Consider the following 27,200-nt stretch of genomic DNA (forward strand, 5'->3'; position numbering starts at 1 on the left):
CTTTCGCTAGTAAGCGGTAGTGGCCAGTCTGTCATGAGTGCGGAGAACAAAGTAGTCAAGAAAAACGGAACTTTTGGTGACTTCTTTTTTCTCTGACTCCAGCGCGAGGTTGGCACAGGTTACGCACACCGGCGCACCCATAGCCGTGCCAAAGACTTCCCTGCAGTACCCGTGGTTGAATGCGAATAATCTGTTCTGCCGACAGAACACGGCTTAGATGACTTGATTCAAGAGGCGTTCGGGAGGGCAGCAATGTGTCTTCGCCTAGGACCCTTTTGCAGCATCCAACACCGAATCCGACCAGAACGCTTGTGGGCATCGATTTTATATCGATGGAAACCATGGTTTCCTTGTTTGTCACCAACCTCCTTAAGATTAAGGTGTTTCACCTATGTCGGCGTTCGGAAACAAGATTTATTTTATTTTATTATTTTATTTTATTTTATTCAATACTGCCAGCCTCCATTTGGTGGCCAAGGCAGGAGTGGTACAAGGGTACATCGTACATCGCGACAAAACAAAGCAAGTAAAAATGCGAATAAAGAAGCAAAAGCTAACACACAGGGTTTTATAGAAAGACAAAGAGCAAGGTTAAATGCACTCGGTTACCCAAACATACAAAAGAAAGCAAACAAAAGAGCATGAATGAATACACTGCGCTTAAAATGACGATATGACAGCAGATAAAAAAGACTTCTGATCTGTCAAACGGACCACGTCACACGGAAGCCCGTTCCATTCCAATATTGTTCTTGGAAAAAAAGAAAACTGATACGCTTTCGTTCGGCACCGTGGCACCATGATTGTCAAATTGTGTTTATTGCGCGTTGGTCGTGAAGTGTTGTATGCCATGTAGGTCTCAAAATGAATGTTTGTTAAGTTATTAACAATCCCATGCAACATTTTTAGACGGTGCAACTTGCGACGAGATTGAAGTGTCTGCAGTTCAGATTGCCTCAATAGATTAGTAACCGAAACGTGCCTTCCATATGCGTTGTAGACAAATCTAAGCGCCTTCCTTTGAACGCCTTCAATGCGCTGTACATCTACTTGGGTGTGCGGATCCCAAACCACATCTGCGTATTCCAGTAATGGCCGTACGAGTGCAGTGTAAGCTGCTAATTTAGTTTTAGATGTGCAGTGACTTAGACGGTTTCTTAACAGCCAAAGCCTGTTGGACGCCTTTGAGACTATATGCCCGATGTGCGAACTCCAAGTCAAGTTACTATTGAATACAACCCCCAAGTATTTGTATTCGTTTACGGGGGACAGCTGCACCGTTAATTGTGTATGTGTAATTAAGAGCGCACTTTTTACGCGTAAATGTCATTTTTGAGCACTTAGACGTGTTTAGTGACATTTGCCAGACTAGGCACCACCTTGAGAACTCTGAAAGGTAGTCATTCAGCACGTGGTGATCCTCCGCATTTTGAATAGGCAGATATACAACGCAGTCGTCAGCGAAAAAACGGCACCGTACAGGGGAGTCGAAGTTTAAGTCGTTTAAGTAAATAAGGAACAATAGTGGACCGAGAACGGAGCCCTGGGGTACTCCTGAGAGAACTGGAGCTGGCATAGAATTGGAACCTGAGATCTGGACGTACTGGTGCCGTTCAGAGAGGTAGGAATCGAGCCATTGAACAAGACGCTGATTTTGTAATAGATGTCTGAGTTTTATTATTAGATTACGGTGCAAAACGCGATCAAAGGCCTTCCCAAAGTCGAGAAATATTGCATCTACTTGCCCACCCTGATCAATGCATGCCAAAAGTTCATTGGTTGTGTGAATTAGTTGTGTTACGGTGGACAGGCCACGCCGAAACCCATGCTGGTTACTAGAAAAGAAGTTACTGCTTTCTAGAAAAGAAATCAAGTGCTTGAAAATGAAATGCTCCATAACCTTACCCGAGGTACACAGGAGTGAAACTGGCCTGTAGTTGTTTACACAAAGTTTGTCGCCCGATTTGTGGATAGGGATGACCTTTGCAGTCTTCCAGTCAGCCGGAACTTCTGAATTTAAAAGACTTTCATTGTAAATGATGACAAGATATTTCGCGCACCATTCTGCGTAGCGGGAGAGAAACGCATTTGGGATGCCATCGGGCCCAGGAGACTTCTTTTTGTCTAAATTGAGTAGAGCTGCAAAAACTCCTTCGACAGATATTTGTAGGTCTGGTAAGATAAGGCACGTGGATCGAAATTCAGGCTCCTGCCTACTGTCAGTAGAAAACACTGAAGAAAAGTAATTATTGAAAGCTGATGCAATGTCGTAAGGATCCTTACTTTCTCTGTTATTCAAACGAATTTTACTAACTGTATCCTTCTTCTTTGTTAAGTGTATCCAAAATTTGTGTGGGTCTGCGGTGAGAAAGTTATGCATTTTAACGTTAAAAAAAGTGTACTTAGACTGTTTAATTTTCATGCGAAACTCTGTGCGAAGTGACCGCAGGGAAACGTGCCCTGTTTTAAAGCGCTTGGATCCTAGACGCTTGATACGACGCTTGAGCTGGAGCAGTTCGCGAGTAATCCAGGGACTACTGCGATTCATTTTTCTAAGTTTAGTCGGCACGTATCTTGTGATACATTTGTGTACAATAGACTTGAAGTGCACCCATAGGTCATTAACTTTCATGAGACCAGCCGCGTGTTTCTCAACGAATTCATCGTAGTCTTGTTCCAATAAATCTAAGATACTTTCGTCTAGGGCATTGATGAAGTCAAGAAATGGTTTTCTTAACTCACGGACAGGCGGTCGCATCATGTTACTTTTGAAGAGTACAGCTTTGTGATCAGAAATGCCTGGTATGATTTCGGGGAACCTGGTGCAGCTACTTTGGTAGATTATGCAACGGAGAATGCATGAAACCAACAGTTGACTTCAGTGGAACGTCCGATGTGCGAATGTTGGGTAAGTCGTAGGTAGCAATTACTGTACTGTAGAACAGCTTGCAATAAAGGTACTTGCTCGCAAGACGTACAAATTTTAAAACATTTAATAGCAGCTTGTGAAGCTGTGCTTCCATTTCTATCATCAGATACTAGTCCAGCTTCTAGATCTTGGAGTAGCTAGGACATCTGTGAAACGCAGCCGGAGTGGTCTGGTATCACTGTTACATTTTCTTTGTAGGCCGGATGGATTGCTGCCCTTTTATTGCTATTGAGTACCTTTAGGGCATGCTTTCGAGAAGTAGTTAAAGTCCTTTTCCGAGTTAATAGTTTTGAAAGCGCTCCATAGCAAGTCAGCGTGCCTCTGCTTAAAACGCAGAATATATTATAGATGAACTGCCTGCTCAACGTCTCAATGCATTTGGCCTACCTTGCAGGCGGCACCTGCGCTATAACTGAGGTCACGACTTATGAGGGCATGTTCCGCAGGGTGCACATGGGAAGACATTCTTTAGAACACATTGATGGGAATGGCCCAATACCCCGATGTGTCGCAAAATCTTGCTTTTAAACCTCCACCTGATCAGTTAAGACTGCCAGAGAAAACCAATCGGATGAATTTTTGACAATAAATAGCAGAAAAATACGAGCATCCCGTGGAGAGATCTGTAGATATATTCGTTGCTATGGTGCAATAACTCTCCCTGCTATTCACATACTCTATGCATACCAGGGGGAATTACTAGTTGTGTTCACAGCAAGAAATACTTTGCGGATCAGAAATAGTGTCTTCCGCAAATGAGAGCACATGAAGTGTAAGTAGAAGCGCACCAATGTTCCGACTAAAAATTAAATAAGCTCCATATTATGCGCCCACCTTGGCATCGGGCCGGATATGTAGATCCTCGGAAAGGTGCGTTGTAGCCGCTACACGATGGTAAGGTCTCTAATTAGCCTAGGCTTGAAGAGGGAACGGAAGAAACTGGTGAAGCGGAAACTCATTACCGACTTAGAGGTAAGAGTAAAGGTAGATGTGTTCAGTATATTGCTTCAGAACTGATATTCGGTTTTAACCGAGGACGACTTCCTTAATGTTCAAGCAATGAACGGCAATCTCACAGCTATCAATACGGAGTGCGTAATAGAAGTAGCCGGAAGGATGGTTTGACAGGATACCGACAAGCCCTCTCAGAAGGAGAAAGGTCTGAATAAGAAACGCCGAAGCATGAAAGCAATAAACCCCAAAGACAGACCAGAACTGCCAGAGCTATCAAAGAATCAATAAGCGCAAAGTAGACGACTTAAGGAAGTTTATTAGGGACAAAATCGAGCATGCTCTTAGGAACGGCAGTCACCTAGAAGAGGCGAAGAGAAAACTAGGCACAGCCAAAAATCACATGTATGCGCTAAGAGACAAAAAGGACAATGCCATTAGCAGTATAGATAATATTGCCTCAAATCTTTGTGCCCCGCCGCGGTGGCTCAGTGGTTACGGCGCTCGGCTACTGACCCGAATGACGTGGGTTCAATCCCGGCCGCGGCGGCTGAATTTCGATGAAGGCGAAATTCTAGAGGCCCGTGTACTGTGCGATGTCAGTGTACGTTAAAGAACCCCAGGTGGTCGAAATTTCCGGAGCCCTTCACTACGGCGTCCCTGATAGCCTGAGTTGCTTTGGGACGTTCAACCCCAATAATCCAATCCAATCCTTTGTAGCGTTTGTTGATTCTTCAAAGCTCCTGGCACGCCGCTTTATCGCTTTGTTTGTGATGTTAGACGCGCCCAGAACTATCTCGATTGATCGCATCTAGGTGGAGCCGGTTATACTTTGTTTCAGAATGTACTAATAACTTTTCACGCTTTATCTCGAAAGTTCTGTAGTTCGGAGAAGACAAGAAACGTCGGCGTGGGGGCGGCTTCTGGCGACGGCGTCGCCGCGAACAAATACAGCTAATAGCCTTTGCCGGTGAAGCTGAATGCGGCGCTTCTCCCGCACTGCGCGTTCCCGTGGGCCGACGGAGGGGACACCGAGTGGCGGCGGCGGCGCCAACCCACCGCCCGCGTGCCCCTGAGCGGCCCAACAAAGCAGACGTGGACACGGCTGATTCGTCCTTCCCTCCTGAAGAGTTCACCGGTGTGAGCCGTGAGAACTCGTGTACCCAAGAACAGGGTCGCCGCATAAGGAGCCAAGGACCCATGGGTCTGGTCGGCCCGCTGGAAACCGCCGTCCACGACTACAAGACGTCTAGGTTCCTCCTTGCCTGTGCGTGTTGCTGTGGGATGTGCGCGTTCACGTGGTGAGGGCGGAGCCTATGAAGCGGCTAAATACCCATTGGACACTCGACCAGATATCGGATTCCCTAGCTAGGTGCCCGGGGACTATCCACGGTATTTAAGCCGCAATCTGTCGTGTCACAGCACTTCACTTCCGACTTTTGGTTTCCCTGTTTATGTGGTAAATATGTAAAATAAACCTTCAAGTTTGCTAATAGTCCTGAAGGCTTCCATTCGTAGTCTGCCCACTTCATCCTCATGTGGTGAAAACTCGGTCCCGATCTCCAAGCACATCAACTGGATCGAAGCGGTGGGATTGTCTCCGCCGGGTCCTGACTCTGGTATGGTAAGTGCGTGGTCCTTCTCTTCGAGCATTGCCAGGTTCTAGTTAGCCTAGGTAATCGAAGGTTGGTATAAGAGGCAGCCGGGGCTCATCTGACCACGTGGTGTAGAGACTTGCCATTGCTGAAATAGTCATCGACTGGAAGATGCTGCGCAAACCGGACGTTGTTGGGGAATTGGGCATCGATTCAGGGTCGATCCATAGGAAACCGCTCTTATTTGAGGCCATTGAGGCAAGCAGTGCAGACGCGAAGGAGTTAGTCGAATGTTAGGAGGACATTCAGGAGTCGCTAAAGAGAGAACGGCAAGAAGTGCGACAGATGCGAAAGTGGGATGAAGAAGCTCGGGAAAAACGAGAAAAGGACCGCGAAAGAGATCAGCGGGAACTCACGCGTAAGCTTAGCTTGATCAGAATGGGAAAAAGGCGACGTCGGTTAAGTGGTTGTAGAATTAAGCAAAGTCGAAAGTTGGGCAAGGTGCATAACATTCATGTTGTAACGATAGAGCAAAAGGAACACAAGGGACGGAAAGGAAACGACGCAGTCAAGGGCTAACTCGCAACTGGTGTTTATTGGTGAAATACGCAATTTATACAAGTCACTTTCAAAAGACATAGAACATAAATAAGCAGCCCCTGCTCGGAAGCCCACGTCAGAGGGAAAAAATGGAACTATAAGCAGCAGGCGCCACTCATCGTTATGAAAGAATCAGCTGGACAAGAAGATCCGTTATTAAAAAAGGATGTTAATGCAATGCGGAGGCTAAGAAATCAATTCCACAGTCTGCCATGGTAACAGAGGGCTCACTGACACACTGATTTTGACATTTCCTAATATGATATCATCATCATCATTTATTATCCCTTAAGGGCCCTGGTTTGGGCATTACATAAGGGGGGGGACAAGAAAGTATGGCCATGGTCATATTTATACAGACAAGAAAAACACAACGAGGCATGGTGATGTACGTGCATTTCTATGATCCGTGCATTTTGAAATATAGGAAAAACAAACGGACGAAAATTACACAGGCAGTTATGCTCCGCATACTTTTAACAAACAACAAAACAGTATATTCACACACAAAAAGGAAAAGCAATCGGGTACTGAACAAAAAAATGCAGTGTATTATTTAACAAACAACAAAACAGTATATTCACACACAAAAAGGAAAAGCAATCGGGTACTGAACAAAAAAATGCAGTGTATTAGAGAAAAGTATAGCAAAAGAAAAATGAAATCCTATTGCTGCTCATCAGTTTATTTAGAAAAATGAGCGGATGTTAACTGCCTGAATTTTGAGTTGTCACGCTCATGGACAATAGTTTCGGGAAGTGAATTCCAGTCATCAATAGCCAAGGGCAAGAATGATTTATTAAATGCATTTGTGGAACCAGTAATACGCTGCACGCTCAGGGAATTGAAGAGCCGACGGGACGTTCGTACAGGTGGTACCAGAAGGGAGGTTCGCAGGTCAGGACGGTTGTAATATAGATTATGAAATAAACTCAGCCGTAATGTCTTCCTTCGATGAGTTAACGAGTCGAGATCAATGGATGATTTGATGGCACTAACGCTGATCCGTGTATCATATTTTGAGCAGATGAAGCGAGCTGCACGATTCTGGATGCTTTCTAGTAAGTCAATTAAGTATTGTTGATGAGGGCTCCATATTGCGCAGGCATATTCAAGTTTAGGTCTAATGTATACTTCATATGCGAGCTTACGAATGTTACTGGGAGATAAAGAGAGAGAACGCCTGATGAAGCCAAGTGTTTTAGATGTGTCCGCCACAAGTTTCGTGATATGCTCAGACCAGTTCAGTTTGTCTGTGATAATAACTCCCAGATATCGGTATGATTCTACACGTGAAATGATCATGGAGTTCAATGAGTATGAATAATCAAGGTTGGAGCGTTTTCGGGAGACTTGCATGCTCTTACACTTGGACACATTCAGTTTCATCAGCCAGGTGGCGCACCAGGTTTCTATTGTGTTGAGGTCTTTCTGCAGGAGCAACTGGTCAGATGTATTAGTGATGCGACGATAAAGTACACAATCGTCAGCGAAAAGGCGGATTGTGGATGAAATGCCTGTAGGGAGGTCGTTTATAAAGACTAAAAATAAAAGTGGACCGAGGACACAGCCTTGGGGTACGCCTGAAATGACATTTGAGTTTTTGGAGCGATGGTCGCCAATAACAGTGAACTGAGTGCGGTCTGAAAGGAAGGAGGAAATCCATGATAGTACCAAGGGGTCAAGAGAGAGGGATGAGAGTTTAAACATCAGACGTTGATGTGGGACACGGTCAAAGGCCTTAGAGAAATCCAGATAGATAAATAATATCAGTTTGAAATGAAGAATCCAAATTGAGGTTAAGGTCCGTAGTAAATTCGTAAAGCTGGGTATCACACGAGAAACCAGAACGGAATCCATGCTGGTTGGCAAAGAAGAAGGAATTTTTGTCTAGATGAAGAGCAACCTGTGAGTATATGATATGTTCTAGCATTTTGCAAGCAATACATGTTAATGAAATAGGGCGATAGTTTGATGGATCAGAGCGATCACCTGACTTGAAAACCGGAACAACCCTACTTAACTTTCAGTCATTTGGAATCGAACTACTTGAAATTGATTGGCTAAAGATTATTTGTAATATCTGACATGAAATTTCTCTAGTGCCTTTTAGTATTTTTGTAGGTATCTCGTCAGGTCCAGGGGCGCTAGACGACTTCAAACTGTCGATAAGTTTACCTATGCCTTCGGCAGAAATGGAGATTGGGGGCATCTGGCTGAAATGAGAGCTGTTATGGTTGGGTACATGAAGGACGGGTTCATGAGTGAAAACGGAAGAGAAGTAATTGTTCATAACATCTGCACAGCGATCTGCAGAGACGTGCGAGCCATCTTGCTCACGCAAGATAATACCCTGCGGCGAGTTATGGTTTGGCAACAGAATCTTCCAGAATTTCTGGGGGTTATTTTTAATTATGTTTTGCAAATCATTATTAAAAAATTTCTTTTTGGAGCGTCTCAAAAGATTCGTATAATTACGGAGACATTCGAAGTATTTATCCCATTTTGAAACGGTGGCTGAATTTTTGGCTGCTCGGAAGAGACGCTTTTTCTTTTTTAATAATCTTCGAAGAGAATTGGGAAGCCAATGCTTATCAGCATCTCCGCGTATGCACACAAGAGGCACATATGACTCCATCAGCGATAGCATTTTCTGTTTGTAAAGCAACCAGTTACTATTAACTGTTCGAGAGGGAGCAGAGTTACGGAAATGACAAAGAAACTTTTCTAGAACCTGGTTAATTTGAGCATAGTCAGCTTTGTTATAGTCGCGAATATATTTTATTGATGGCTTGCGGGAAGGAATGGCAAATGACAAATTAAAAAATAGCAGGTTATGATCGCTAAGGCCACTGGTACACGAGGGAGACTTAAACAACTCAGGCTTCGAGACGAATACAAGATCGAGGACGTTGTTACCACGCGTTGGAGTATTAACACACTGAACCATGTTAAACATTAGAATTAATTCAAGAAATTTTTTTGACTGACGAGAAGGTACTGACAGCTGATCCCAGTCGATGTCGGGATAGTTAAAATCGCCACAAAGGACTAAGTGTGCACGGGGAAAGCGGGACCCCCCGCTCCATTATGCCTCCATTATCTGGTGTACGCGCTGATCGCGATGTCTGAAAAGTATCACACTGCTAGACTGTGAAATTAATTTCTTAACAACCTACAACTTAACAACCTACAATTCACCACAGAGCTACCTACTAACAACAAACTAAGTTTGTTAGATTTGCTATCGTGTGACCATGTTTGTTGGATGTACTCCCCACGCTCCCAGAAGAGCCGGCTCCCCTTCCGGTCAACCCACTCTAAGATAGTTAAGCGCGGGAGTGCGAAAACACGCATGCAAGCCACTCTGTTTAGATCATGTTTAGACCAGCTTTGACGTGCAGGTTACTAGGCTTACTGCTGCAGGCTACCCGACGAAGATCTTATCTAGCGTAGCGGAGTCCATACTAAAAGAATGCAGAATTCAGAAGGTGACGCGCAAAGTGGGCAATAAGCACATAACGTGTATTCCGTATGTTCACCAAGTATCGCACAACCTCAAAAAGATTTGGAACAAAGCCGGCGTGAAGCTCCAGGAACAATTTGAGAGGCCTTTGCAAGAGAGTGAGGCAGGAAAGTGAAAAGAAGGCTTGCCAGTAGAAACACCGAAATAAATTTTTCAACTGTTGCTGTGGTGTGGTTTACAAGGTCCCACTGTCATGCGGCCGTTTTTACATCGGGGAGACCGGACGGTGCGTCAACGAACGGCTACGCGAACACGCGAAAGACATTGAAAACCAGTGACGCCGGAATAACATGGTCATTCATTCCGCAGATTGTAATGAACGTGAGGCGTTTCTGAACGAAACCACTATCAACGCCAAGTATAGAGATCACACCTCGCGCCTGATATCGGAGGCTTCTCACATTCACGCATTAGGCAACTCATGTGTAAGCCAACCATCGGTGGCTCTATTGCCACAGAAGATTGCCTTTCTTACTAAGTGATGATTTACCGTATGTATGTCATGTGATGTTCGTCCCGCATTTTCTTCTCTTCTATGCTTTATGCTGCCCCCGTCTTTCGCAATAAACCATTTGGTTGTTAGTTCAGCGCATGTGTCTGTGTCTTCTTCCGGCCCGTGCGTCAGCGCTGTTTTGTCGTACCATTCCACCTTCCTTCCTCCATGCACCCCACCAACGTTTCAATGCCAGTTCATTACCAGTTCGCCAAATGGCCAATGGGAGTCCCTGCCTAACCTCGCTTTGGCGATCAAGGACTCGAAAACTGTTTCCTCTCACCTCCTCGAACAAAACCAATATTAATGTTCCATCAGCATTCAAATGAATAAATGTTGCGATCAATTATGAGTGTTCACGTATTCACGTGCTCTTAATTTTTCTTAAATAACTGGTATGATGCTGTTGCCACGCAACGGTCACGTTATGAACTTAGCTACAGGCGACTGTTGGGCGCACTTTGAGAGAGATAAGTTTGTTTTTACTGCAGTTGTTTCCGCACGCCCTGCTCATCCGTGTGGAAGTGTGTTTTCACTGCACTTCGTAACTTGGTATGTTACCCGCAAGGATGAATTTGACCTCGATACTGTAAGTGTAATGTTACGGACTACAGCTGAAACAACTCCCTCGCAATCGGAACAACGAGGAATTCCGTGCAGTCCAATGCTGTGCATCTACGTGAGTGCGTGTGTACGTGCGCGTGGTGTACGATCGGTCACCAGCTACTCGTTCATTCAACGACGCCAGAAACGTCTGTGTTTGTAAGAATGCGTGCCACAAAAGTGCGTGAAGGGTGCTCGACGAAGCAGAAACTGAGCCGTCTCGAAGTTCCTCAAGTGGTTGGCTCGTGAGAAGAGCGTGATTGTGGTTGCGTTTGGAATTTCTCGCTGTGCTATTTTGCACATGCCTTTCGGCCATTTTCTTTTGCGGCCACACATGGAGGGTTCATAATTCATGTGTTCATGCGGATCTTTTGTCAAGACGGCGGTAATGAGTCATTTTTTTTGCAACTTGGTGTTTAAGACAACTCATACTGCACCCCGCGTTTTGCGCAGCCCGCGGTTGCTTGACGTCTGCACACCTAACACGAGATTTGCTCAAGCAAGGCACTCTGCTTACGTTCCTGAATTGTCCACCAGGATTCCAGACAAAGGGTTTGCGGATGCTCATTGAGAGCTTTTAAAAGACGAAAATTTCGTTGGGATTTTAACCTTTGCTTCTATTTTGACTGACAACATGTAACAGGTTGTCAACCTTTGTTCTATAATTTGTCCAGGCTTTACACAGGTGTTTATATACCGGTGTGATTTGTTTTGAGAGTTACGAGCAAGGGCCCTTGTCTATTGTTTTAATCGCGTAGCCAACCCACCATAAAGTGTCTGGCGTTGCCAGGCCTAGTCGCGCAACCACTTGTAGGCTCTGAATGACGCACACTTTCTTGTATTCTTTTTGGGAAATAAACATTATTTTTGTTATGAATCATAACTCCAGCGCAGGAGGGCACAGGGAAACAGGTGAATTACCTTCAGTACGAACGTGGTTAACAAAATTATTCTTGCGCGGCCGTCGGTACTCCTCTGGCCCACCAGCGCTGGTCATTCGGCTGCACAACCCTCACGTGACCTTCCATGTCCCAGTGCGGGCAGATGGGTTGTCTGGTGCAGTGGTACAGTGCATTAATAATGATGTTGGAGGGGAGGAATAACCGCTAGCTTGACAGGACTGAAGAACGAGAAGAGGACAACATGTCAGACCAACTGGCCCAAAGCTTCCCCTTGTTGAACATTAATAATGAGTTGGGCGATTAAAAAGGCTGCTCTGCTGCGGTGCATGATAATAGGGAGTTTTTTAATAAGGTAAGAGAACTTCTTTTTGGGCTAGTTGGTGAGGTATTGTGATTTGTGACACGAACTAACGTCTTTCGCTGCTTATTCTTTCCGGATGCTATTGAGCACTGGAATAAACTGCCCGCTCACGTTGCTGAGTCTACAGGTGTAGCGGCATTCTTGAATGCACTTGGGGATTCCGTCTAGGCATGGGATTCTTGTAGATGGGCGCGTAACTGATTGTCCAATATTGCTTTTTGTATAGCAGGTGGTTCTACACTGGTGTGAACTGTGTTGCGTTTCAATGCTCTCTTGTATTGTATGCTCAAAGAAGCTTGTTCATTCATGGTTATATATGCATTTTTTTGTCTCTTCACTTTCCCTCCCTGTAATGACCCTCAAATGAGGGTTGACAGTATTCATAAATAAAATAAATAAATAAATAAAATATTTTAGAGGTGCTAAAAGCCGTATACTAGGCAAGAGAAGGGTACAGAGCGCCACTCACAACTGCTTTATTTTGCAGAAACCCCATGCATGTGTACAGTAAGCCAGCACCTGCGCAAGGAAAAAATTTACGCATCAAGTCCTACATAATAAACAACGCTCTGTTCTGTTGTTTCTTGTTGTTTTTGTCGCTTCTTTTGTTTCGAGCAGACATTGCCCGCCTGTTTGTAATTTCACGTGCGCGGCTGCTCATGTTTTGTTAGTTATTGTGCTGGTGCCAGAATGTACTTGAATGAGTAACACTGCTACACCCAGCATTATTTTTTGTTAGTGTTTGGTTTGGTTTATGGGGTTTAACGTCCCAAAGCGACTAAGGCTATGAGAGACGCCGTAGTGGAGGGCTCCAGAAATTTCGACCACCTGGGGTTCTTTAGCGTGCACTGATGTCGCACAGTACACGGGCCTCTAGAATTTCTCTTCCAAAGAAATTCAGCCGCCGCGGCCGGGGTCGAACCCGCGTCTTTCAGGTCAGCAGCCGAGCACCATAACCACTGAGCCACCGCGGCAGCCCTTCACATAAACAATGTTAATGCACCTGCCAAAGTATGCAGATTAAGATGGGTTATGTGGCATGTGCAAAGCTTATCTAGTCATGAAAGCTTACTGAGCCACTGAACCAAGCTCAGCAGTTCATAAGTAGTTACACACAGCCTGTTTCATGCAATGCTCTGCAGCGGAGACTCGCGGATCTCAAACATCAAAGCTACAAGAAAATTAATACTGCCATGTACGCAACTAAACCTTAAGTGCCTACCTTAAGTGCCTAAATAAAAAATTAGCACCACGGGCTCCAAGATATATTCAGTTCATAAAAAGTCGATGTGATTCATGCATTACACAGTCAAATTTGTTAATTTGTTTAATGTCGACATCAGTCAGCACATTCAACATGTGAAAAGCCAAACAGAGCAGGCTGATTATTATGCAAGCTTATATCAAACAAGTGCCATTTCCTAATGGGAGAGTACCATAAGCATAAAGTAGAGAGGACAGAGGAAGCACAGCAGAAACAAACCCAAGCACCACAGTGTTATGCCCTTATCACAGCTTTTTCTTTTTATGAATAGCATTAGCATAGCAATAGCAATAGCAATAGCAATAGCATAGCATTAGCCGAGTGGCAGACTCTGATGAAGGAAGTGGACGATCTTGAAAATCGATCTCGACGGTGCAATCTGCTCTTTTATGGAATTAAGGATGAGGATGAACGCGAGTCACAACCAATTTCTGAAAAACTTGTCCTAGATTTGTGTAGATCTACTCTGGGAATAGACCCCAGAATCGAAAGAGCCCATCGCCTCGGACGGTTCCGTTCAGAAGGAACTCGCCCAATAATTGTTAATTTTAGTTCATTCAAAGAGAAAGAGGCTGTTCTGTCAAATGCGAAGAAATTGAAAGGAAGTTCTACTAGCATTTCAGAGGACTTCTCTGAACCAGTACGAAACAAGAAGAAAATGCTATGGGACTACGCCAAAACTCGCAAGGGACCCAATGGCAAAGCACATCTGAAATACGATGTCCTTTACTTGAATAATGTCAAGTACATTTACGACGAATCTCAGGGGCAGGTAGTTCGAGCCTCTTGACAAGTTAAGCCGGATCACTCTGTTTTGTCGATTCTAGTACTGAACTGCAGAAGTATTAAGAATGAAGTGGACAAGCTACATGGTGTAATTGACATGGCGAGACCTTCCGTTGTGATCGGATGTGAATCATGGCTGGATGGGGATGTTAGCGATAGCGAAGTTTTTCCGAGTAACTATATCAGCTATCGAAAAGATCGAGACAGGCACGAAGGAGGCGTATTTATACTGGTGGACGTCTTAGTTAGTTCTCGTAAGATGGAAATTGATGTTGGGACATGTGAGGCAGTATGGGCTCAAATTAGACTTTTAACTGGTAAATTACTATCAGTTTGCTCGTTTTACAGGCCACCTGGAAATCAGCTTGAACCCATCAGCGACCTAACTGATATGATTGAAACTGTTAAAACTGACTGTTTAGTTGTTGGAGGTGACTTTAACATTCCTGAATTAGACTGGAGCTCAGGATGTCTTCCGTCTAGAGCCAATTCCGCAGTAGGCAAAGAATTGTTAAATCTGTGCAATTCATTCAGCTTATCCCAATTAGTGCTGCAGCCAACCCGTGGCAACAATGTTTTGGATTTATTATTCACTAACCAACCATCGGCAGCTTGTTCTACCCTTGTAGTGCCCGGTATCAGTGATCACAGTTGTGTTTTAGCGGAAATGAACTTTCAGTATGTTAAACTTGAAGACTGTGGCAATCGGCGCATTTACAGTTACCGAAAGGCAAATTTCCCCGAGATAGCCCGGGCACTTGAATCCTATGTCGATGTGTACGAAACATTGTCTGATTCACTCAGCTTTGATGAGCTGTGGCGCACACTGACAGCCAAACTTTTTGATTTGCGTGAGCAGCATGTGCCGTCATGGGTGATGACGAAACGTCGCAGCAAAAGCAAGCCATGGTTCACAAAAGCGCTGCGCAGAGTCGTTGAAAAGAGGCAACAACTATATGCGCGCTTCAAAAGAAATCCGTCGGAAGATAACATGGATCAGTTAAAAAAGATTACAAAGGATATGAATGCTTCGGTCAAAGAGGCTAAATTTACCTACTTTCAGTCTTTCGACATGCGTATCCAGGATCGCCCTAAAGAATTTTGGCAGTACATAAAAAAAAACAGAAAGGATGAATTGTCTATCCCGCCACTCGATCACAACGGAAGTATCGTTCATGATAATCTGGAGAAAGCCAAGTGCTTTAACACGTTTTTCAGCTCAGTTTTTTCTGCTGAGGACAGCAATAGCCCTGCCGATTTTCGCCTTGCCTTGAACTGTACGGAACCCATGGAGAACATTGAATTTGATCAGCGAGGAATTGTGTCGCTCTTAGAACGCTTAAAAGATAACAGTGCCACCGGTCCGGACGGCTTACCCACGATCCTGCTCTCTTCTTGCGCTTTTGCGTTGTCAAGGTACCTTCAAATTCTTTTCACAAAGTCATTACAGGAAGGCTCCTTGCCTGATGAATGGAGGCTTGCTAATGTTGTACCTATACATAAATCGGGACCTAGGAATGTTGTTTCAAATTATCGACCAGTGTCCTTGACCAGTGTATTATGCAAAGTTTTAGAGCATGTGTTTTATACTAGTATTATGAATCATCTTAGTATACATTCATTATTAAATACTAATCAACATGGCTTTCGCAGTGGTTACTCGTGTGTCACCCAGCTTACCGAATTTGTACATGACCTGTCAAGTGCTTTAGATAAGGGATATTCTGTTGATTGTATTTTTCTAGATTTTAAGAAGGCCTTTGACGTTGTATCACATTCCTTATTAATACAAAAATTATACTGGTACAACATAAATGAGAACGTTATTAGGTGGATAAAGGAATATTTGAGCGTTAGGCGTCAATGTGTTGTTGTCAACGGGAAACAATCGCATGAGGTGGCTGTAACATCAGGGGTCCCTCAGGGATCCGTCTTGGGCCCATTACTGTTCATAATTTACATGAATGACATCTTTTCAGGTATTTCTTCATACATGCGTCTTTTTGCGGACGATTGTGTATTGTATAGAATTATTAATGATCAAAGTGACTGCGATGCATTACAACAGGATTTGTGTAAAGTGGCCCTGTGGTGTGAGAACTGGAGAATGCATATTAACTTGCAAAAATCTGTACATATGTGTTTCACTAAAAAGAAGGTTCCCCATATTTTCACTTATAACATAAATAATAGCAGACTGCTTTCAGTGTTGGAATTTAAATATCTTGGTGTATATTTAACAAGTTCAATGTCTTGGCATCGTCACGTGCATTTCGTTACTGCCAAAGCCTGTCGTGTTTTAGGTTTCCTGCGACGTAACGCTAAACTTTTCCCTTTAAAGACTAAAGAACTGCTGTATAATACAAACGTTAGAAGCATACTTGAGTATGCTTGCACAGTCTGGGATCCGAAAACCTTGCTTGACGTTCAAAAGCTAGAAAGAGTTCAGAATTTGGCCGTTCGTTTTGTTTTCAATAACTATGGGCGATATTTTAGTGTAACGAGCGCGAAAAAATCTTTGGGTTGGGACTCACTTCAAAAACGTAGGAAAGTACTGCGTTTAAAATTATTTCATAATATATTTCATTCTAGAACTGGAATAGACAGAACCAAATATATAGCCAACCCTGATTACGTGTCTTTACGTAGAGATAATTCACTTAAAGTTAAAGAATACAGGTGCCGGACTGACCTTTTTAAAATGTCTTTTTTCCCCAAAACGGTTTCGGAATGGAACAAGCTGCCTGAGGAAGTAGTGTCCATATTATCAAATGATTCATTTTCTTCCATGCTGTGACATCTTTTTGTGTATAATAATTCCGTGTTCTTTCTATCTCATTGTTATCTTTTTTTTTGTAACCACCTGCACGCGGTGGCATTTGTGTACTTTTTCTTCTACCCCCCCACTGTAATGCCAGCCAATGGCGCTGTGGGTATGATGATAAATAAATAAATAAATAAAATTAAAAGCCTGCCACAGAACGTTTTATTGTTGTTTTGCATTGTCACACTTTTTACTGTATTGCCCCTCCTGCTAGGGCCAGTTTTTTGGCCTACACCATCAATAAATATATAAATAAACGCTCAAAAAACATTTTTTTATGTCTGATAGAAAGATACAGATCTTTCGGTGACACACAAACTGCCTTTATATAGAACGCTTCAACCTTTCTCTGGCTTTCAACCTGCTGCTACTGGCAAGCATCCGCACGGCTGAAAAGCATGGCTCACATGAGCGGGAAGGGCAGGATCTAATATGTTTGTGGTTTATGCAATGCAGTTGTGCAAAACAATACTGTGGTTTCTGCAAAATAAGCCAGTTGTATGTGGCGCTCTGTCACGTTCTCATGTCTTGTGTGTGTGCGTGATTTATGGCACCTTTAAATTAGGTTGGGGGGATCCTATTGATTCCAGGGATAGAGGAATACCAGGGTGCGAGTGTGCATGCACAGGATACTCCCCTGGGGATATTGTCCTGGGCATGCCCACTGCTGCCCGGCTATTCCTTAATCCCCCTAACTGATAAGAGAAGAGCACCCCTACTCTAAAAGTCTTTGATAACGACCAGTAAAGAGAAGAGAAAAAACCATGCACAACCTTTTATTCACTTCACAAACTGAAGTCTTCACTTGATGGTTCAGGGGACCTTAATTTAGATATCCCCTTGTACTTATGCTCGTCGGCCGCTGTGGAATAATGTCCGCTTATTTATGACTTATCTTTGATACCTTACAAAGGTGTGACTTTATGACTTATCTTTGATACCTCACATGACTTATTTTTGATACCTTACAATTTGTTCGCTCGTATGCATGACGTGAACGAAATTTTTGTACATAATAAAAAAAATCGTGAAAAAAACAGTATCTGGCAGTTCAATTTTTCTAGCAGTAGAAATCTGGTTAGCCTTCGCACCACGACGAAAAGAAAAAGACAGAAAGCGCGCAGCCCCATCCTGAGCATTAATAGAGACTTTTAGCACGTCGGGGACGTAGTGGTGTGAACGTACACCGGTTTATCGGACGCCTCCTGCGCACGCGCATTGGGAGAAGCGAGCCTGAGCGAGGACCACTGCGCGTGCGCAGCCGGCTTCGGGTGAACCGCGATACGTCCACGCTATTAAGTCTTCACTATGCTAAATGTCTGTGATGATCCCAGAACTCCAAGGTGTGTACGCTGTAGCATAGATTTCTTTTGTACAAATAAGGGTCTAACGTGCTAAATCTCAAGAGGAATAGTCTGACAATGTCAGTTTTGGTGCACTGAAGTTGATCTTTACCCTTCGATAAGTAACCAGAAGAACGTTATCGCAGAGATGAAGACGGCGAGTCGCTGTTCGGACTGGCGTCTTCATGTTCATGACAGTAACGTATTGAAAGATGCATTTTTAACGCATGAACGTTAAAGTACCGCTCTGTGTGTTTTTAACTTCTGTAAGTGAGGCGCCCTGCGGTGATTTTAACTTATACAGGCATGCTCCGTGAGAGGCCGTAGAAGAGGACTGTTGAAGTTAGCCAAGCAAAAAGTGGCGCCTCTGAGGTTTCGCGAACAAGAAACGGACATGCGAGCAGTTGTAAAGTGAGCCAATCACTCAAAACCTTCTACGTCTTCCAGAACTAAATCTGGAAGACTTGTTTTGGGGGTTTAGAATAAACGAAATAATCTTTATACCGTGATAAGTTACACAACTAGTTAATCTAAATCTACATGTTTATTCTCCTGGATTAACAAGGAATTTGCAATAACTGAGTGACGAGAGAAACCGCAACTGGCCTAAAATTCTTAACTCCATCTTTATTGTAAGTTTTTTTCATGCTCTGAAAACTTTAGTTCAAATTTGAAGCCTAAATCTTTTGGTCGCGGAAGAATACTCAGACTTCCTGTCGACATGGAGCACCCATGCACTCCTACTGCTTAATGCATTGCATAAAGAACTCCATGATGAGTTTGAATGTAGCTCAGTGTGAGAGTCTAAGTAATGCGTTTTATAGTATAACCTTCGTACCTTCCTGATTTGGAAGGTACGACCCAATCTTGTCCAGCGATTTTTAGTAGATACTTAAAAATTATACAAGATCTGAAGTGATTTTTAACGTACAGTCACGGATAAATGATTGCGGGACGCGCGTTCAGGAAAAAAAAAACTTTCCTCGCGGTCAAGAAAACCGGTTCAACTGGAAACCACGTATGAACGATGGACGTACCTGCTCCATCCGTTCGAACGATTACCAGCTAACGGCTGATAAGAACGCTCAATCATTTTTTTGCTGCATATCCACACCTTGCAAATTTTTGACCGGGACTATACAAGGGATTCTGCATAACTTGGAATCCCCGCGAATTTTTTCTTGGCCGGCACCTAGAGTCTGTAGGATAATTCCCTACATATACATTTGCTTGACATCAACCAAAAACACTGCTGCTGGAGTTGTCATTCATTCATTCATTCATTCATTCATTCATTCATTCATTCATTCATTCATTCATTCATTCATTCATTCATTCATTCATTCATTCATTCATTCATTCATTCATTCATTCATTCATTCACGCCTTTCATTCATACATCAGTGTGCATAGGAGGCCAACGAAAAAGCCGTTCTAGGACGTCTTTTTCCTTGTCCTCCTATGCGTGCACATTCTGTACACGCTGTATAACCTGAGGCTAAAAACAGCGCAAACGGGGACGAAGCAGAGAGAGGGACACGACGCTCAGCGTCGTGTCCCTCTCTCTGCTTCGTCCCCTTTTGCTCTGTTTTTAGCCTCAGATCATGCACTAACCAGCCCAAATTTCCACCCTTTTGAAGTACCTTTCTAGTTCAACGGGCACTTTCCTTTACCCTTCAGTGTTTCACCCTCCATCTTTCTGTCAACCTAATTTCATGGGCAACTTGCAGAGCCCGGCTCTACAGTTTTTCCATACGGACTTCATTTAACAGCGTCGTGTCCCTCTCTCTGCTTCGTCCCCGTTTGCGCTGTTTTTAGCCTCAGATCATGCACCAACCAGCCCAAATTTCCACCCTTTTGAAGTACGCTGTTTAACACTACGTTTCGCCGACTTCGCGATTGATAGTATGCTGAACTACTTTGGGGAACCTGCCATAGTGGATTAGGCTTTGTAATAAGGACGGGATTACCTCAGCATCCCCCGAAGCGCGTCCATGTGGGTACAGAGAAAAGCGATACAGATTCCTTCGCAACTTCACACTTGAAGAAAAATTCGCCCTGCTCTGGGGATGGTAGCCGGCACTACCTATTGTCCGGGGTAGTAGCTCTGCCTACTGTGCTAAACAGGGCGGCCATTAAGCGGTAGGGCGACGCCGAATTGATCAATCCGCATTGTTCGATTCCTCAAGCAGGGCGAACATTCCTTGAACTGCAAAGTTTGTAATGAAGCTGCATAACTTTTCTTTATGGGCGTACGGCTGCACTTTGGTGGATCCTGGTGAGTGTTACTCTCTTATTATGCCCAATAGTTTGCATACCGTAAGTGAACATTGCCACAGACTGTATTCAGGTATTCCAGCTGCGCCGATATTTCACTGAGCAACCGTCAGATCCAAAGGCTGCGCTACAATTTGCCTTCCGTGTGCATAGAGTTCTCAATTTGTGCTCCGCAAGGACGGTCATCCTTCACTGACACTGGGCCTAGAAAATCTTCTCCGCAACGGGTTCATTCTCATTAACACATCTTAACAGGCTGCACCATTGGGCGGACGAAAAGAAAAACAGGGCAGCGGACCACACATCACAGGGACATTCTTGTGGATTCCTACACACATTTACTAGAAAGAAATATTTAAACGAGATTTATACATTCACAAATTGTCCCCACCCCTGGGCGAGCTGTTTCTCCCGAACTCATCCAGTCATTGTCATGTGTTGATTTCCTGAGTGATCATAAAATGTTGCTTTTCGATCTCTCGATTTCTATTCCCGTCAGTGAACCTTCCATAAAATACATCCGCAGTTACAAGAAAGCCGATTTCGCTAAGATCAACACCGAGCTGAGCCAGTTCTTATCGCACTTCCGATTATCGCCATGTAGTCGAACAGTGGATGAAAACTGGCTACTTTATAAAAACAAACTATTATCACTAGTTGACACGTGCGTTCCCCTCATTCGTATACGTGGTGACGCTCGAAGACCGTGGTACACTAGCACGCTAAGAAGACTATCACAACGAAAAAAACGCCTTTACCGTGAGGCCAAAAATTCGAATTTTCCTGCAAAATGGAAAAAATACTTTACATGTCTTCTCCAATATACAGGTTTGTTAAGGAGCACTAAAAATATGCTTCCACCAGGACCTGATGAATATTATTCACACAAACCCGAAGAAGTTTTGGACCTTACTGACACCAAACACCAGTCGTTCACAAAGCATCACCTTGGTCAACCAAGATGGATCATCTGTTCCCATTGAACACCGTTCAGACGTCATGAATTCATATTTTTCATCAGTTTTCACCCACGAACCTTCCTTGAACGTACCATCATTTCCAGATTCAAATTTTTCTCAGATGCCCCCAGTTTGCATCACAGCAGACGGTATTACTAAATTAATTGAAAATCTTAAAACATCGAGCGCACCTGGGCCTGATGGGATACCCGCGAAATTACTTAAAAGTACTAAGGACATTTCCAGTCAATTCCTGAAAGTAATCTTTGAGCAGTCTATATCAACGGGTGAACTACCTAAAGATTGGAAAATAAGTAAAGTTGTGCCGGTGTTTAAGGCTGGTAACCGATCAGACCCATCCAATTATCGCCCCATTTCCTTGACATGCATTGCCTGTAAACTTCTCGAACACATAATATACTCACAAGTCGCATCGCATCTCGATCATAACTCTTTCTTTTTCACTAAACAGCATGGTTTCCGCTCCGGTCTCACCTACGAAACTCAGTTTTTTGAATTGACTACTGATCTTCACTTAAATCTAGACTCTTCATTCCAAACTGACATCATTTTTTTAGACTTTTCTAAGGCTTTCGATCGCGTACCCCACCATCGTCTCATGTCTAAACTTTCCGGTCTGTCCATTGACCCTCTAATTGTAGCATGGATACACTGTTTTCTAATAGATCGTTCTCAGTACACGGTAATAGACAATCATTGTTCAGGTCCTACTAAAGTGCTGTCTGGTGTACCACAAGGGTCGGTCCTTGGCCCTCTTCTCTTTCTCATCTTCATTAATGATCTTCCCTCTGGTATTTCTTCCACAATTCGCCTCTTTGCAGATGATTGCATTCTTTATCGCCGCATTGCTGCTAACAGGGACCAATTATTACTCCAGAACGACTTGAACGTAATTGAACGATGGTGCTCTGAGTGGCTTATGTCGCTAAACATCTCAAAATGCCAATACATGCAAGTATCTCGCAAACATTCCAACCTCACTTACGCTTATTCATTGCTTTCAAACACATCAACAAACGTGCAATCCTACCGATACCTCGGAGTCACCATTTCCAGCAATTTAACCTGGTCCGAACACATCTTGAAATTAGCAGCCAATTCATCCAAATCACTCGGCTTCATCAGACGATCGTTATACTTGGCTCCTCCTTCTGTCCGTAAATTAGCATATGAAACCTTCATCCGTAGTAAACTTGAATATGCATCTTCTATATGGAACCCTCATCAAGCGTACTTAATTAACACCCTAGAAGCTATTCAAAACCGCGCAGCACGTTACATTACCTCAAATTATGACAGATACTGCAGCATCACCAGGATTAAATCAACAATCAACCTTCTACCACTCGAGAACCGTCGAAAAATCTCACGGCTTTGCCTTTTTCATAAATTGTATTACAACTTTCCTTACCTCCGCGACTCATTACTCCTACCTCCCATCAGAACATCGCGTCGCCTCTTCAATTCCCTGAGTGTTCAGCGTTTACATGGTTCTACAATCGCCTTCAATAAATCATTTCTACCTACAGCAATAGAAAATCGGAACCAGTTACCAGACCACATTGTAAACAAGCGTGACGCTAGTAAATTTAGAGACGCACTAATCGAACATTACAGCAAATGAAAAAACAACCGCATGCTTTGATTTTTTACCATTTACTTTTCTTGTTACTATTCCTTCCTTTAGCCTATCCACCACCATGTATTGATTAGAACTGCATCTTAAGATTTCCTAGTGTACTCTAGTTCTTTCTCTTTTTGTTTTTTTTTTGTTCTTTTTTTATCCTTCTTGCATTGTGTTGTATTTTACTGTATTAACATTGTTATTTTCTTTACTTTGTATTTCAACTGTCCGCCCCCCCTTATGTAATGCCCGAAAAGGGCCTTTAAGGGTACAATAAATGAATGAATGAATGAATGAATGAATGAATGAATGAATGAATGAATGAATGAATGAATGAATGAATGAATGAATGAATGAATTCTGTAGCCTGGCGACGAGTTCTTGCGGGCGCAGGTAGGTGCAGGTCATGCTGCTCAGGATCTCACGTCACTGCACTGCCAACTGCGCACCCAAGCAGGGGTCCTTGAGCTCGAGGCACCCCGCAAGACGGGGAGTCCAATGCACCAGCCGCCCAAAAGAATGCCGGTTGGTGGCCAGGCGGCGCCGGGTCTCTCGTGTCGCGCCCTCCGCGGATCACCAGCTGCTGGGCGCGAACGTCAAGAACGCAGACGCGCAAAGGCGCTGTTCGCGCGGCGGGTGCACGCGGGGCGTAGTGTCCCGGGCATCAACCTGCGGATGCATTCCGTGGCCACAGTTCAGGCTACCCTCTGCGAGAGTTCGCACACTGCATAGAATAGCCAGCGAGCGACTAAGCAGCTACGAACAGCAAGCGGGGCGGCTGATTAGGACGTATAAAAGTGTTCAGAAAATATTTAAATGACAAAGTAGGTCGAAACAGTTGGCAGTGCTGAACTTCACTTTTCCTCCACGAATGAGGCCAAGACCGGTGACATAACTAGTTTATCTTAGAGAAGTACTACGTGTCAGAGATGCCAAGACTTTTTAACCTGATCGAGGCATGTTGAAAGTACAAGTATTTATCACTGTTCATCTACGCTCCCAGCGAGCAGGTAATCAAGAACTACCTAGGTAGGCAGGTGAGTTAAAGAGGGAACATGGGAGGAGGCTAACAACTCGAATGACGAAGGCACAACACTCGTGTTAAGAAGCTGTATACCTGGTGCCAAGTGAAAGCCAGTGCCTATTGGTTTTCGTGTTATGACAGCAAACAACTGAAACAATCCTCGTGCTGGGCCCATCACATCAAGGCAGAACAGCGATGCCACAGGACAACAAGGAAACCAGGTCTAAGCGCTCCCTAGTAGTCGAAATTTTAATACAGGTTAAGGAAGCATGCATGTACGTCGGATCTCCCACCGAAAATAAACTTGTCCACCCACTCCACTCTCTGCAAACGTATTCTCCCGCGTTGGACAAGTGCAAGGCGCTACGAAAAATAAAGGCCCACGGGTGATGGAAATCTTTGAGGCAGTCTTAACCCCAAACAAAAAACACAGCCGTCACTGAGTTGGAAGTCGATCGATAACATTATTCGACCAAGAAATCCGCTACACTGAAGCCCAGCAGCCGACTTACACAAGTCATTTTCGCCGATGACAAGCAGCCACAGCAAGAGCCGGACAAAGAGGTCGCACAGGTTTCTTTCTGCTATGTCTCATAATTATGGTGTTTTAATTCGATTTTTATTTATTTGCAGTCGATTTTAAGTTTTGCTCGCTCTCAGAACTCTTTAAACAGCGTCGTAAACTTTTCCCACCCACTAATTATCGAAAAATTTCTTCATTCCTTCGATTTTTGATCACTACTGCTATGGAATATGCTTTTGTGTTTTAATATCTGGTATGACCCCCAAAACCATGATGAAATTGGAAACGAAAATATTCTGCACGAACACGCCGATACATCTAAAGTTTTGCGGATAATTATTTCAATTATTAGGTGCTTCGCCCTGCCTCATTGTTGCTGCCCTGCCTTAGGAGCCCTTCTCTTGATACAAGCATGAATCAGCGCCATCTTGAGAAATCTTTGCTGACATTACAGCCTTGCTCCGAGCCGGCGCTTTTATTGCTGATTCGTACGCGAAACCTCGTCGTCAGTGCGAAGACGTGTGCATGGATCTTCCACGCTCTTGTGACATAGTTTCACGCAAAGCTATGAAGGCTCAGGGGTGGACACGTAGTTGAAGGTGACATTAATGCTGAGAAGAATTGGCTGTACGATGAAAACACCAGGCGTGGCGGCGATTACTTTGGTTCTTTTCGCGTGACGTTTCCTTTAGAGGTTGTGTACATTGCTCTTAAGGTATTATCTCGGCCCTTTTGATGTGCCGCACTTATCGCATGCGTGATGTAAGGAGAGCAGAAGGTGGAGGCCAGAGCGAGATGATAATGCTTTCCTTAAGAAGAGATACGAGGCTACATAACAGCGCCGTTAATAACGCTTTCCAAGGCGGTCTTCACTTAGGCCGTCAGCGATGCACCATGTATTGGTATAAATCTAAAAATATTTAGTCACTAATTTATTGTGGCGTTCAACATCATTTGCAAGCAAACATACATTTCAGTCGTAGCCATGAATTCGTCCGCAGTACAGCTATTATGAGCTCCTGGCAGGTGTCATCTGCTTGTAATAAATATTTTGCCGAGACCTATTAGCCATGTCTCGTTGCATTAGGTATATGCTTCAAGCTCTGTTTGAGGTCGAAGCTAAGTCGTCTACGCGGCTACAATGAGACCGATGAAATATCGTTCTTCGGCGGTGTCGATCTGAATTGAGTACGGCGCTGTTGAAAGATAGATGAGAATATGCTTTCGCGACCAGTGGCTGAATGTGCATTAAGTGACCCCTTGTAACCGGTATATACAGCACAAGAGAACTAAAGGCACTGACCTTTCTTTCCCGGCAAGCTACGTTAATCACTGGCATACTCAATAAACGGCGTTGCCACACAAAATCTTAGAAAACGAGCTACTATGGATTACTCTTTCGGTTCAATAACCTGCAGAAAAGTGCGAAGGCACAGAGCATTTACAGCTCGTCATGAATTCCTCCCCCCAAAACTGGAAGAGCCACTCCAGCTCCGCCTTAAGGGTGTGACGCGAGAGCATTAATGCGTTAATGCATACATGTGCGGAATTCTTCATTCTCTACTCGATATTCATAGATCGCCTCGTACCACTCCTGACGCAGCGGTGCAGAGCTAAGCGATGCGCCACTGCCCTGCGATGGCAGGTGCTGCCAGTGGTGGGGCTTGTGTGACTCGGGTTGGTCTTCCAGAGCAACCACTCGCCACCAGTCATTAACATTAAATTAAATGTCACCTGCCACGCTGGACAGTTTGCGCAAAAACCTGTTGCAGGTTGCGATGACACCGCAAGGCCACCAGACCTAGGAAGCTCACCTGCTACCATTGTGGCCCACCCACCTGGGCTGCCTCCCTGCGGACGGTTCGTTGACATTAACGCGATAGCGTTAAAGGCTCCGTTGTCCAGAAGTTGCGTTGTTGGCGTCCGCTTTGTGGGCGAAAAATCACCAGCACGCATCACGCAGGTGGTCCCCAGAGAACGACCTAGGAGGCAGTGGGTCAACTAGGTCGCGTGACCTCGTGACCTCGTGTCATCATCACAACCTGCCCACCGGACAGTGAACAAACTGCCCACCGCTGCAGGCGGCAGTTAAATTAATGACTGGTTGCTCGGGAAGAGGAACCTGGGTCGCACAAGGCCCACTACGGGGAGCCCCTGCCCTCGCAGGGTAGTGGCGCATCGCTTAACCGCTGCACCACTGCGCTGTGAGCTGTGTGAGGACTGTCAGGGATCTATGAGTGCGCAGTAGAGAGTCACCTCCTGCATATACGGGAATTAACGCGCTACGCTATCGCACAATACACTTAAGGCGGGGTATCAGTTCCCCCTTCAATTTTTTTCGCTCATGGTCAACGACGCCGCCGGCTTTTCTGCCGCCAGGGCTCCTTAACGCTATTGCGTCAATGGGTTCCCTTAGCTTGAGAGAAGGAAACGAAATTTATTTCGCATCTTCCACTGCGAGTTAGCAGAGGCAGCTGGCAGCGAAACGGAGAGCGTGCCACCGGGGAAGCGCACTGCTTACCGCCCAGCCGACGTCACACCTGGCGGTGGTCCCCAGACGGCGAAGACGAGGACCGCGGAGACGCTGAGAAGGGC

This window comes from Amblyomma mixtum, chromosome 10 (genome assembly GCF_055824585.1).
Source record: "Amblyomma mixtum isolate Tamu chromosome 10, ASM5582458v1, whole genome shotgun sequence".
NCBI lineage: Eukaryota > Metazoa > Arthropoda > Arachnida > Ixodida > Ixodidae > Amblyomma > Amblyomma mixtum.